The sequence below is a fragment of the Sardina pilchardus genome, chromosome 18, assembly GCF_963854185.1.
Source record: "Sardina pilchardus chromosome 18, fSarPil1.1, whole genome shotgun sequence".
Lineage (NCBI taxonomy): Eukaryota > Metazoa > Chordata > Actinopteri > Clupeiformes > Clupeidae > Sardina > Sardina pilchardus.
Window position 1 is genome coordinate 14,293,117 of NC_085011.1, and position 15,649 is coordinate 14,308,765.

At 41.9% G+C, this 15,649-nt stretch overlaps 2 protein-coding genes across 5 annotated transcripts in view; both read right to left on the bottom strand.

Annotated features, from left to right (window-relative positions):
- zmiz1a (zinc finger, MIZ-type containing 1a) overlaps window positions 1–11,230 on the bottom strand; it is a 120,077-nt gene extending 108,847 nt beyond the window's left edge. For all 4 annotated transcript variants that reach the window (XM_062520054.1, XM_062520056.1, XM_062520057.1 and 1 more), the window contains exon 1: window positions 11,092–11,230. The gene's annotated coding sequence lies outside the window, so the exon portion shown is untranslated. The remainder of the gene's footprint in view (window positions 1–11,091) is intronic.
- rps24 (ribosomal protein S24) overlaps window positions 1–15,649 on the bottom strand; it is a 102,514-nt gene that overhangs the window by 51,842 nt on the left and 35,023 nt on the right. The window lies entirely within an intron of this gene.

Genomic DNA, 15,649 nt, shown 5'->3' on the forward strand with positions numbered 1-15,649 from the left:
AATGATCTGGATTCAACAACTGTGCTAAACTAGACAATAATCAAAAAAAAAAAGTGGAAGTAAAAGCAGTTGCTGCCTCGCCTATCTTTTCTGTCAAAGTGGCAATAAAGCTCTTAGGGGTTGGAGCAACAGTCAAGACAAAGGTTAGAGTGCCAGGTGCTTATCATTCCTTATCTCCCGGCTGATACGAACATGGTTTACAATGGGAGAGAGCGAGCTTCACTCGTGGTTAAATTACTGAATTATACAGAGGACATGAAGCAAAGCATTTCAGCTACTTAGAAATTAAATCAGGCAACCATAAAATATTGATCTCCCATTTCCATATTCTGGGCGATAAGGCGCTGACCAACCTAGCTCCACAGCTTAATTACTTGTCAGTGGCAGAACGTCGTACCTGGGCCTTGTCTGCTTCTCCCTGTCCTCACTATTAGCTACACTGAGAAGCTAAGAAAACTTTCACGAGGGACAAAATGACCATTGATTGATTGATTGATTTTATTTGACTCATTTTTTTTTTTGCTATAAAATATGATACAGGTTTTGCACCATACATTAAGAAAAACAAAACAAACAAAGTCAGGATAACACATTGTGGTCCCTTAAGGGGGAGGGGGCAGAGCATATTATAGAACATGTTGCCATTCCCCCTTCCTTGTTGACTATTATAATAATAAATTCATAACGGGGAAATGACTTTAAATACTGTTTATCCTCCTCCAACAGTCCATGGTAATAATACTGAGTAAATAACGTCTTCAACAATGAGCCAGTAGACAAGGTTTGCACTTTGTGAAATCCCGCAAATGGATTCCATTACAGAAACAACTACCTATGCAAATACAATACCAATCTGCATAATCTGTGCTCTCGTCATTAGCAATCACACACTCTGAAATGCTCTCAAACTTAAGTAAGTAAACGTGGTTGGCTCTAAACCACAGCAGCAAACATACCCTATCCCTGCCTGTTCCGATCTGAGTAACAAGTGTTCCGTGAACCGTACAAAAAGCCTCATCCCTTAAAAATACAGCTCACTGTGTCCACATCAACAATGATCAAAGAGGAACATCTGAGGATTTCTGGACAATCACACATGAATTAATCTGACTTTCTCTTCACTCATCTGTGTGAGTAACTGTAATTAGGGGAAGTGTTAGCTCAACACTGCAGGGAGAGTTTCCCTCAACTATTGGGCCACTTGCTGGGTTGCCATCCAGCTCATTTGGCTATTTTAAGCGCAGCCATGACAATGTGGCTAAAGTGACAGTGGCCCTGTGCACATTTCCATCTGATGTGTTACGCAAATTAAAAATAGATAATAATTGTTAGGGAAAGATTAACAGAAACACACGTTAATACAACTGCACAAATGTGATTTTATTTTTGCAAAAAATCAATCTTTTACATATTACTCTATGTGAACTGAGATTATCGCCCCCACCCCCTTCTCCATTCACATGAAATAACTGCATGGAAAACCAGCTATTGATTGAGTGATTAGCAGCTCGTGGTAGTACAACGTTCAAGCTACATGTTCAATCTAGTCGTGGAGACATGAACTCACTAGTCAGGGTGGGAGGACGGCACTGTTGTTCTGCGGCACTGTCTCTATGATACTTGACATTGCTTTCATTATTCCCATGGCTTGCAGCGACAGAACATCAACACGGGGTGACAAATGGGCGCCTGGGCGCGCGATGCCAGGCAAGAGTGGCAGCAGGCACGGGCACGGGAACCACAGAACAGCGACACTTCTGTGATGTTGATCAAACAACAAACAAAGGCCACGTTGAGGACATAATGTACTTTGTCATGTTTCTGTCAGCCTGAGAACCGGTCTGACCAGTAAGTGACACTAAGTGTTAGGCATTCCTGAAACATTGATATTCACCCGGCATGACCTAGCACAGGGGCCGCTGAGGTTCCATTAGCTAAATTACAGGATTCCAAAACATGCCATTTCTACTAGATCAGTGCAATTTAGGGATGGCACAGATCTTACATGTGAAATGAATGTTACGTATACAGAAATGTAAAAGATTTTAATGCTCAACTGTGTACTGATGTGTGTTGCTTTAACAAAAAGTTAAGCCATCACAATATGGACATAATAAAGTGCAAGTTCATAAGTGAAGAAAATGGACAAGTAACGTGGAATATAATTTCCTACGACAAAAAAAAAAAAAACGAAGCACTAATCATGCTTCTTGTAAAAAGTCGCAAACAAACACATTGAGGGAGAGAGCTGCAACTCCCCCCCCCCCCCCCCCCCAACCCCCCTTTGTTAAATCCAATAGAAAGGCTTTTAGCCATCATAATGATTTACAAAGTGACGAGTCAAACAGATTTACTGTGACAGCCTCAGAGCCACCCAACACAAATACAATTAGCACTCACGTGACCAGCGCCGCCTCCTCCTCCTCCTCCTCCTCCTCCTCCTCCTCCTCCTCCTCCTCCTCCTGCTCCTGCTCTCGCCCCACCTCCCGGCCCAAGGAGCCCCAGAATGGGCTGCGCTCCACGGGCGTGGGCAGGGAGCCTTCTCCCCACTCCTCTCTCTCTCTCTTTTATAAGCACTCCCCACAGCACGCGGGGTGGAGAGAAACGTGTCCATTGTGGCAGTTACCTCAAGTGACAGGTTGTCCCCACAGTGCTGCGATGTTGTGCGAGTGGCTGTGCACAGTTTCCCAAATGTGCAGCTAGCATCATCACTCAATATCAAATGAACCGCTGAACCATGGCCAGAAGCCACTGACGTGAGGTAATTTTTTAGACACCGTCTACAGCTAACATTACAGGGGAGCCAAGCTCATTACAAGGGTCAGTTCTCTGCAATTCAATGTTATTCTTGGGCTAAGTAAACAATTTTCATCTTAATAAAGATACAAACACAACAACTGACCTTGACTCCAAGCCTCCCAATCCCAAATAACCATTAAGGAAATGCTTATGGCTACGACTTCAGGACACAATACAGAGTTTTCCGTACACAAATCTGAGCTTATCCCTTAAGTTAAGACTTCTCCGGCAAATTTACAGAGCTAGACAGGAGCAGTTGGAAGCACAAGGTCTTGGGTCAATTGTTTACAAATAGAGGCAAAGTTCCCCTTTTCGAGACTTATTTGGAGCGTAAGTGGCTGCTGCCGACTACGAGACGCACAATGCACAAATTCTCCCCCAAACACACAGGCAAAAGAATATTGATGACCAGATGGTTTGATTACTGAGATTTATTTCTATTACTTGGAGTGTGCTAAGGGAGGCAGCGCAGACATGGCCCCTGTGCACACATTGTCTTGACAAAAGCCTTGCCCCATCCCTGTGCAGCCAACAGGGAACCTCCCCTGCTAAAGTTGTCAATGGCAGCTTAGAGAGGCAGGTCTAAGGTTAGCTGCCGTCTCTGAAAAACAGCCCCACACACCAAACACTTCTGTGGGTGCTGGCAGCCGGACAGGCGGGAATTTGAGGAGAAAAGAGCCCTCGGGGCACTTCAGATGGAGTTTCTCTCGTTTGGGCTTTCCAAAACTCTAAAGGCTTTCCAAGCAAATAAATGCCAGCATCTACTGTTTTCACCAGGAGCTCGCTTCCAGGAGTCAGCAGAGAGCTATATCAACAGAACTTTCACAGCTTTTGGTCATATTCAATTAAATTGATCAGGAAATGTTTTTAAGGTCTGAGAGAGCAACCTAGAGAGGAGAATGGGACTGTAATTGGTATGGATGCAGACTGCTCAATGGCCTGGTGTTCCCCGCCAACTAGAACATTGAAGTTAACTCAAATTAAAACTTCTGAGAGCCACTAATAGCTCTGGTGTGCACGTACAGCCTATTCTGATTTATACCGTTGCCATTTCAAAGGCCTCTATCCACACATCACACACCACTGTGTTGTGCACACATCCAAATATGAAACACACAAACACTTGCTCTACAGACTTGCTCGGGGTACATTCTTATCTTGCAACATCATGTGAGGAAGTAACAAGTGTCAGTCTGTCCAAAAAAAGATCCCTGCTCCATAAAACATAAAACAACATCAATATGTTAAGATATTGATGAACAAATAAAATGTCTATGGTGTTACTTCTTGCTTCAATGAATTAGGGATGCATGAGTGGGACCATAGGAACATAACACACAAAACTGCACAACAAAACCAGCCGGCCATAACCTCCGCCATTCAAATCTCACCATGCTGTTGATGAGGCGGTGTGTGGCCTCAGCCTGGGAGTGAGATTTTGAATTCTCCAAACATGACACTGAATATTTTATTGTGCTTGCAGAACAATCCGCAGAGCAAATGATGATGTCTGGTGAACATGTGCTCGCCATTACCCCCCATTGTATTCCGAGATGACACACTTTGATGGAGATTGGAGCTGAACATCCTTTAAATCATAAAACATAAAAGGGCTGCTGCTGTTTGTCAACAGTTAATTAAAAAGCACAGAAAGACAATGACAAATGTTGTTTGAAGACAATCTCTGGCAAGCCCTACACAGTGTGTCATTGCCGTCTCTGGAATACACTTGATTAGTTTAATCTCATTACAGCTATGATAAATGATCAGTGGAACAGTGGCTTCTGTTTTCTGAGAAGATGCACTCTAGTGCGAGAAATAAAAATGCTCAAAGTACAAATCCAGCCACCACACATTTGGGCTGAACTAGGCTAGATGGTACATATGGGTCAATCTTGCCTCCTACTTTTAAGCAACAATACAAAGACATGGAAATGAGCCAAAACAAGGGTTGAATTAACTCTCAACTCATGTAAAAAAGACAGTTCATTTCAAAAAGTGCTGCATATAATCCAATCTCTTTCACTATTACAAATTATACAAAATTACCCTCCTTTGAATGGACGTTATTAACATTCTTAATCACACCAATATTGATCAGTCTGAGAAAAGCTAATGCTAATGAAAACCAATGCTAAATGAAAATTAAAAAAAGGATAATAATAATAAAAAATAAAACGATTAATGACCTACAAGCGGACAACCAGTCGGACGGACATTCTGCTCCGGCTATATGAGAAAGATGCAGGAGCCTGCACTGCATCAGCCAAGCAAAACTGCCAACACAGACCTGCTCGCTGACAATATTTTCACACTGAGGCTTAAAATATGCCTCTTTTATCTGAGAAGTGCAGGCTGAGCGGGGAAAAGACATGGGCCCATAACCCAGGGATATAGTCTGGCTGGACTGGCAGCGCGCGAGAGGCAGAAAGGGATTGGAAGGCACTGTGCAGGCACACCAGGATGTGTGTGAGAGAAAGCGAGAGAAAGCACGAGAAGAGCGAGGGACACAGAGAGAGAACGAGAGAGAGAGAGAGAAGAGAAAGCACAGACACACTCCGCTTAGGGAGCACTTATTAAGAGCTGAGGAAACAGCACTTACCTGGTAAGTGGTTCTTGCAGTTGCATGCCAACTTGCGCTCTGGACATAAACGCGCAGAGACACGCACTGTATTTCTCATGCTCTATCTCACACTTCCTGCTGCCTGGCTGTCACCTCACGAGCCCCGCCGAGGCTCTCTGATGCATGAAACACATGTAGAGCCAGAGGGGGACGTCAAGACAGAGAAGGACACCCATAGGCAGGAGCCTGCATTGACATCAGTGCATTGTGCCACTGCGTCCTCTAGTCCAACTACACGTACCGGTACCGCACAGTGAAGCTCAATGAGATCACCTCATAAAGTGAGAGTGCGCAAGAATTAACTGAAAGAGATGTTCTCCGTTCTAAGAGAAGTGAAAGGTTACTTTTCTGACAAAAGACTTACAAGTTTGCTGTGTATCCTATTCTGAATAATGTAAGAAACTGGTGGATGTGGCTACACACTGAGAAGCAAAATGACCTTCGGCAGATTTTGCAACTTCTCTGATGAACTTGAGGATGTCTGTGGCTTTGAAACACAAATATTCCTGTGACAAACTTGACCATTTTGTATTTACATGCATATATACATGTAGCAAAATGAGTTTCACTGAATAACTTGGTACTTGGTATCTATTTGGAAAGTAGGTCTATTTGGAAAATAAATTAGCATATGGAATATAGAAACATTTGAAAACAATACTAAACATGGAGTAATTGCTACATCTTTTATGGGCAATTATAATGGGGCATGGGCATACACTTTAACAATACATTTAAATATAGCTCCATGTCGTCATCACTAGGGTCCAAGCCGAAAGATCAGGGCTGAACACATTTATTTCCACCGTTACTATAGCAATAGCCACATGCAAAAATTGGTGCAAGTGCATTGAGCAAATCAACATATTGGGGGGAAAAAATATCCACAATCTTTATGTTAGATTTAAATTAGGATTCACATGATGTATATTCAATGTCTATTTGACCATCCTTTGTGGAGTTACGTGATTTCCCCATTCATCTAGATAGGAGCCCAATATTGTCTGCCCGAAACAGCTGCCTAGAGGTATTGCCAAGATGGCTGCAGAGTGTCAAAACATGCCTATAAGGACTGACTATAAGACCTCCTGCCAGTGTGCAGTGCAGGGGCGCATAATGATATTCCAGCTCTAAGTGTTATGTCAGGATGGTCTTTGCTCTTAATTAGATTAAGACACAGTCATTGTTGTAGTGCCCTTTAATATTGTATCATATGCCTTAATACAAGCGAAGTGATTCAGCTATCTGGAGGAAATATTTGCCCTAAAAAAAATAAATAATTGTGCTATCTGGCTAAATCCCAGTTAATTTGCTTTGTCAGAGAACAAGGAAGTATACATTCCTCAAGGCTGTGCCGGATGTGTAATTCCACTGCCTTGACAGAATGTCTACCATCAGTCTCCCTGGCAGTAGAAGTCACCCACACAGAACTGAGAGATGCAGATAGTGTATGCAGCCAAGACAAGATGACAAGTCCCAAGGTATCCACATGATGGAATATACGCCACATTTTAATATATCGGAGCAGGGGTAAGGGACCAGCAGTGTCTAGCATCATGTGGCACGGCATAAACAGAGTGCGTTAAAAAAGAGTATTAACACAATGAGGAACATGGCGTTGGGCCTTTCATGTTTATTTGGTGCCTGGATCTTCAACATTTCACATTTCTGAGACTAATATCTTTTAACAGAACATGATAAGAATATACGAAATGTACCGAAATAGTTTTTTTTTTTTTTTTTAAGGATCTAGGTATCAGTACATCGCCACTCTCAATAAGGATTAATTCCCATCTATTAAAACCAAAATATTTCAGAAAGCATATTTGCCTGAGAGTCATTTATAAAGTACAAAGTAAGCAGGTTTCAAATCCCAGCAAGATTTCATCAGGCACAGCATGTGAAGGTAATTGCTTGTGATCTGGGGAAATCTTGAGTGCAGCAAGAACATTTTGTTCTCCAGTGCAAAAATGTTCAAACTCTCATATTGTGTCTGAGTGGCTGGGTGTCATTTATGATTCAAGGTCCTCGCTCTTACAGACAGAAATGGGATACAGCCATTGTGACATCTTCAGCGTTCATTTTTCAAGGCACGTCAAATCAAACATGCATGAGCCAGTGACAGCGTGGGCCTGGAAGTCCCCATCAGAGGGAACAGCACTTACAGGGGCACAGGGTAGCAGAAGCCACACACACACACACACACACACACATGTAGATAGACACACACACACACACACACACATGCACGCACGCACACACACACACACACACACACACAATCCTGAGGCCATGACCGGAGAGGAGAGAGCTACACAGTCAGCTTCTCAGCTTATAACTAAAGAGACAAACTGAAAAATGTCTCAGTGGAAAAAAAGGCACTCCAAGATAAGTTATACAAAAACACCTGAAGTCTGAAGACTTGAGAAATGAAAAGAGTGCCACAAAAATGTCGGACACTTTGCTTCTCTGCTTCAATCCTCAGGCCCTACAAACTATCGTTCCCAATATCACCACATACAAAAGACAAGGGAACATCTGTCAAGTATTCTACTTGTAATCATTGCGGCTCTAGAAGCATTTCAGTTTTTTTTTTTTTCATAATGAAAACCACTTACATCGCCAGACAATATTGGGGAAATCAAAAGAAAATGTTGTAGTACAATCTCCAACTTAACAAAACCAGCGATTTATGCAAGTCATTTCAGTGACATTTGCAACACTGTGAATCAAGACCCTTATTAGATTGCTAATAGCTGCTTCTCACTGGTTCTCACCTGGGAAACAGCATTACCATATAAACGGCAGCAGCAGGCTGTAAATTCAGAGTAATATTGTGGCGCTGATCTAGGCTGGGTGAACCCTGCCTTAACTTCCGGGGAATTAGAATTTCGCCCGGCAGCTCAGGCTGGAAACCAGCAGATCTATCTCCGCTGTTTACCTCCAGAACCTTTGGTTCCAATCAGAGATGGCCATACTCTAGTCCTGGCACGCTATTGGCCGGTGAGTCGGTGACGTGACGATAAAGAAACTTAAGCGACGCGAAGTGCAGTAGAAACAAAGCGCAGCCTCCCCAGACTAATGTTCAATCTTAAAAGATTGAGCTTAGCATGGTGAAAACCAGACTAGCGCCGATCAACAGCGCTCTGAGCCCATCAGGCTAGGGGCTCTGCAACAATGCCTGAATTATACTGAAGAGTGGGTGTGTGCAGCTGGTGGCGAGACGCCGGCGCAGGACCATGATGAATGAACACGAGCCAAACTATTTCACAACTCTCTACAATAGTGTACTAACAGTTAAATGTCAGGCCTGTCAAAACACTGATTATAGTAAGACGCGGGTTTAAAAGGCTAACAGGTTCCTGACGGAGAGAGAGCATGCGACACGAGAGAAGGATTCAAGAGTGCAGAGAAAACGATGCTATGAGCATCAGGAATGTGTACAGTTCACTCAAGAAGACCCTGGGTACATGTGTAACAACACAACACAGATTGAGATTATTTTGTCTCAAATTAAATTTGCGCTCTGACTGAGAGCGTCTGCTGTTGGAGCCTTTGTCATTGGTGAGGCAAAACAAGCGTGGTAAAGTAAGACAACATTAGTCTATTATTGTGATGTGTTATGGTGATGGTGGTGATTGATAGTCACTATTTTGATGTAATAACACAGTTGCCAGATTGTGAAAAGATGGAAATTATGTGGTGCTGAGATTTACTGATGTGAGGGATTGAATATTCCTGACCAATCAGAGAAAATTGTCAAAGACAATGACAATTTACAGAGATCTCTCTCTGACTCCCACAAGTGTGGCATCACAGATTTTACTTTCAACATGACCTTTAACAAGTTCAGTGTCCCCAACATGACCAGAGGAAGCCCACAGCTGACTGCTGCTTCTGCCCAATGGTAATTCAGACTCTTAACTAGGGACCCACAGCAGGGGCAAGACCACTCTTCTCATACACAGTCAGGCATATGTCTCATAAATACTGTTAGAGTTACTACAAAACAAAACAGACAACAAAGCAAAAAAGCAGACAACATTAATGATCCCTATGATCATTTCCAGTGTGCTCTTCCACAAACAAATAAAGACAAGCAAAATGCATTGGTCCCTATGAGCATGTACAATATGCTCTTCCACATAAACAGATAACATAAATAAAGCCACTACGATCAGCTTTGTAGCTGCCAATGTCTCACGCTCATGCCCATCTACGTTTGTCTATAAATCTGTGGAGCTGCATATTGATGCTGCTAGTGTGAAACAGAGGCTCCCCCTATGAACTCCACAGGCACTGAGATGTAGCCTAAGCCCGGCCATCAGAGCTGCATGACTAACAGAAGTTGTGACTGCTTAGCGACGATCGTAATGGTCAGCCCTCGTGAATAAAAAAAATAGTTTACAGCAACACATCATAGAGTTTGAAAATAGTTCATGCAGGGTGCACTCAAGGATCAATCGGACATGCAAAAACAGCGGAAGACCACGCTTGATTACTAGAACAGAATCCTGAATTATTTTTAAATGTATGTCGACTCTTCATCATAGGCTACACACATCATATGCTATTTTAATTGTGCCGTGCTCCTTTCCTGGGACAGATAGGAGTCGCGCTTCTCTCAGACCTGAAGAGAAGGGGCGTTACTGAATTTTGTCTCCGTCTGGACTTCTCTCTCGCGCGCTGTTCTTTCACCCACCGTTTTCCTTATTGCACATGGTAGTGTAACGAACGGGAATGTAAACTGTGATTTTCACATGCAGAAGTCTGTTCAACCCTAACTGGCTTCAGAACGCTTACTTGACACCATGACTTTATGCAAGAGGTTACCGCGAATCTGCACATCTACGTGCAGATAAGCGCAACTTTAAAGTGTCCCCGAGAGCTTTTTAGCTAGAGCTAGTACAGAACAGTATCAAACAACTGTCAATCCGTTTATCCACCCTTACCTACCACTACCATATTAACATGGTGTAGCAAATAACTACGCTAGATTCCATTTGATAGCAGGCAAGTTCCATGTTAAGTTAAAAACGATGCTAGCTTCCATTCTCAACATACCTCTGCGATGAGACTATTAGGTCTTTTAGCCAATTTACAGCTAAAGGAGTTGAATCTGGGTATTTTGGAAGATGAGCAGATCAACTGCAAGACTACAGCCAGACGATACATTAACTTAACGTATTGTTGATGTCTAAAGCTACACAACTCCAAAATGATACCCGCGCACAGTACGACACTAACGTTACATTGCAAAATATCCAACGCACCACGTTTAAATGCAGGATACATACTACTGATTAGTCTAGCTATCTCCAAAGAGTTCTGAAGACCAAATCACATCCTCAATTTAAATTGAGATTGTTTTGATTATTTTAAAAGCACTGAGGTACTATCAGCGACGAATGTACATTCTGCTCATTAAGCATCCTTATCCGTACATGTCCAATCTAACTGCTCGCACAAATTAGCACAACCTGTTTCTTCTCATAATTCTAACCTTAAACCACATTTCTGGTGTCACTCTTTAGGAGACTACTCCATTGTTAGCTATCGGAGGTCGGTGCTAGCGCCAGAGCAAAGAGCACATCCACGGCAATGCACAAAACACTCTCAGTCAAGCCTGCGAGGTGTGAGAAAGAAATAGAAATAGACACAGAACTTACTTTCAGATATGGCCAAAACTCAAAGCCGGGACCAAAAATCCTATGTATTTTCAAAGCTTGTTTTGTTGTCTCTCTTCACACTTCACAACCACTGGAAAGCGCACAACGTATCAGCGGTGTGTGAGTGCCTGAATCAACTAACGTAGAGCACGGCAAGTTGAAGTGTCAAATTACATCGGCTATTCTATTACCACAGAGCCGTGCTTCGTGGTTGCTAGCAAAATGTGTCCCAGAGTCAAGTCGAGTGTTTGTAGGGTTGGATCACTGCACCCGAACAGGACTGTCTTAAGATCACAACGCTTGCCTTGAAGCCTAGCTGCTACATATTGGAATGTGAGGGCACAAATGTTTTTGGTTATGGGTCTTTTTTGTTCAGATTCTGAACGAGATTGCTTTACGCGAAAAATATTCAAAAACGGCATCCACTGATAACTTTTGATTATTATTATTATGGCAGTATGTATGGTCTATATATTTTACAATTAAACAAATTATCATTATTATTATTATTATTATTATTATTGTTGTTGTTATTATTATTATTATTACTATTATTAAGTAGCCTAGTAGCCTAGGCTAGTCTAGTATCATCATCATCATCAATATTATCATCAACATCATTATTATTATCATCATTGCTATTCCTTCGGTGCTGTCATTGTACACCAGTGAGGGAATACCTTCTCCGTATTTTGCGATTCACCAGTCTCCGATAGAATAGAAAGCTGAATAACAAAGACATGTTTGAGAGCAGCAGCGGCAGGCTTGGCTGAGTGGTGACGTCAAGGAACAATGACTCTCCCAACAGCACAAGCATCCACACTAGCTACCCTCGCTAGCACGACTTGACTCGACTGCCTAGGGGAGACGGCGCTGTTCCGAGTCTGGAGTGGTGCATCAGAAAGAATAAGTCCTCTTGCGTGCAGTGCCTTCATTTCGCTGATGAAAAACTAAACTACCATTAGGGATTTCTTTTGAGATCTATGTCATCATATTTTCTCATAATACAACATTATTGTTTGAGCGCGTGGCTAGCCTATCTGTGCCCCACTCAGACTTTACGGTGTCCAATCATCATGGTGAACGCGTGTTGAATCGGTTTGAAACGTTAGTCCACGTGCATGCATTTTGACATGATTGACTCAGCCTACCAGCCTACTAATTAATTACATTAATCAGCCTCATTTTGATGTCTAGCCTACCAATTCGTTGTTGCCATTGTTTTTTTGGCATTATTGTTATTTTTATTTAGACATAATCACTGAGCCTACTAATGCCCATTATGAAGGGCCTATAACAAGGCTATATCCTTACTAAGCTACAGCTACTGACATGTGATATTAGGCATAACGCTTGATGTGATTTATTTCTGCTATTCATTATCAGCATGAAGAATTGTGGATATCTATCAGTTGTGATTGTAGGCCTATAATCAGAAAACAGATTTAACACACTTCTAAGTGTTTTTTTCATAAACTAGCACACTAACTCAGACAACTGGCAACATTAGCCTACATGACATCCTTAGTTTTTCAAGCACAGTTGACACTAATGCACTGTCCATTCACAGAACACTGTCTCAAGGACACTTGCCCCTGGACAGTTATCTAAGTTGGCAGGGATAAATCTGGCTAATGACATCATGGGTCAAAGCAGCCATTCGTTTTTATTTCAGTTCTATTCTTAGAAGGAGATTCTGTTGTATTCAACAGTGCTGCTGCAGCAGTCAATGTCAGTCCATCCTTTCATCAACCTATTTGTCATTTTAACTTTTCTTACAACTCTAAAGTAGGCTACTTGACTATATAATGTCTTAATTTGTAAACATTAAGATTTACTGTATGTATTCATAAAATAATAATAATAAAAAAAACAGTGATCCAATTAAAGTTTGGTGTTACAAATTAGTCATTACAATTTCCCCCATTGTAAAATAAGCAAGCAAGGCCGTGGGACATCCAAACATATCACTAGCGAGTAACTTTGTGCTTTTTGTCATCCACTGAGCAAACTATCTGTTCTGAGTCATATCAGTCATGTTTTTTATGAAACTGGCCAAAGTTCTCAGATGTGCATCACTTGCATGCCACCATCAGTAGATGACTTCCATAGTGAGAAGTCTGTTGCTGTAAGAGCTCAGGGTCGCTAAAACTATTTGGCCAGATGGCTGCCATGAAGATGAATGGCTTATAGCTGGACTGACCTCAGCTGCAGAATGTCCATATAAACTTCTACATTTATACAGATGTAAGGAATTGGATACACATGTGGAGCACAAAACGCATTTTCTTTACACAAGTGGCAGGTCCCTATACCATTGTAAGTACACTGTTAAATCATTTGTGAATGAGTTGCCAAGAATTATGTGTGAGTTTGTCCACTGTTTTGAGTTAAGCTTTGCATCACCTTTCAGGTGTAGTACCCTTGCTGTTAGTCCTTTGCTGGAACAATGACATTTAACAAATGTGTCTAGGGGTTTAGCGGTAGCAAAAAAAACAGTGTTCAGCCAATTCTCTATCAAACAAGAGATGATGGATGCTGCCAGGGCTTTGTAGTTGCATGATGGAAGGGGAGTTTCAGTTGCGCTGACACAAGCTTTCACACACAAGGTTATTTACACCTCCACCAGAGAGACAGAGAGTTTTCTACAGGCCTCGACAGAGAAAATACTCACTGCAAGAAAAACACCTTTAACCACTACATTAAACAAGTAAGCAAACAAGTGAAATGCAGATTAGGCCACTGTGTGTGGGACATGGGAAGTGGCATACATTAGTTACCACTGAGACAGGCTCTGACACATTTGACAACACGGACCAGGAGAAATGCACTCAAGTGAAGGCTACTATTGATTCATAATATGATGAAGAAGGAATAGAAAAATAATAAAATTTAAAGGCATGTGGCTTTTAGAACGGAGGCTTGAAACTCACTCTTTCTCACTTCCTTCACCTGCAGTAAAAATGAGCAGAACCAGATAAAGCAGACGCCATGTACCCCATGCTGACAGACTGGACTTTGGAGAGGGTAAAGGCAATCAGTGTGTACTCACAATAGAGTCAAGGCATTCAGAAAGCTAACTGCCCCCTCAGGCCATTGAGGGGGAGGCGAGGAGTAAAGCCAGACTCCGGGAAAGAGCAGAGGCACTTCCTAATGAAGAGAAAAGGATGGGGGGTAGTTGAATTGTTTCCCCTCCTGATAAAATCATGCAGACAAATTGTCAGTCTTTGAAGATGACATGTTATTAACCCTACATATGTACATGTAGCTGCTTGAAAGTGTTTCAAAAGTATGCGTTCACTTTTCACAATGTGTTGTATGAGTTTTTGGCATGTAACTGTATCTTGCTATTGATGTGTTAACAGATCTAAGTGAATTTAATGCCTTTGTCATGAGGAATAGCCTGCGCACTGAAAACATTACAAAGGCCTACTTCAAATTATCATGCAATGCAGTGCCTGACCTTGGGACGGCACAACAAGGACTGGAGAGAGAATTAGATAAGTGTCCCGTTCACCCTCTGTCTCATTCCTCATCCCACTGACTTACAAGACCCTGTCTGCCATCTTAGGACAAATCAAACGCTCTCAAAGCCCCGTCAGCTCTCATTATAAGTAATTATATAGTCTTTGGTAATCAGTGGAATTGCTATACGGAGGTGCAAGATGATAGGCATGTAATACATCCTGTTAGTTTGCATTTGAACCCTTTCTGTTTTTTTTTTAACCATTTCATATCTTAAAATGTATTCTTCTCTCTTAAAAATCTACAATACTTTCTCATTAAAATCAAAAATGGGTTTTAATTTTTTCAAATTAAATTACTTTACCCTTCACTCACTTTGAAAGCAAGTCTCAAGTCTTCTTGTGAATGTTTTCTACACGCTTGGCAAATCTTTCATTGGAAGTTTCTCTCATTCATCTGGGCAGAATCACTCAAGCTCAACCAGGTCACATGGGGAGTGTCAATACACAGCCAGGTCTTTTTGGGTTAAAGGCATCCTAGTGCTTTACAGCTTTAAAGTCACTGATGGTAAACTTCTAATAGGGAGGATTGCATGCATCCGTGTACGGAGAACCTTGCAACTCGCTCTCCCCTGACCCGAAGAATCACACATTGCTTTGCTATTTGTATGAAATTGCGTAATATTACCTTGTCAGTCAACATGCTCTTTGAAAATTATCTTTGGTTTGTAAACAACTCCACATGTGGCGAGTCCAGGGGGAAGGGTGTTAGCCGTGAGCAGAGCCATATACTGTAGATACATGGCTCTGGCCGTGAGTGGTATTTATGACAGTTGTGTAGAATTCTCTGCAACTGTAGGAGTCCAGTGGCAAAAGAAAACCCAAAACTATATTGGATATCTTTAAGGTACAGTTTCCCCAAACCACTTCTATGTTTTCTTGGTGGTATGGTTTGGATTGTTGTCCTCTTGAAATGTAAACTTTTGCACCAGCCTGAGAGTCCGTAGGATAAGGTTTTTTTTTTTTTACTGAGGAATCACTTTGACATCATATACGTCTGCATTCATCTATGAGGCCTATACTCTGTCCTGGGT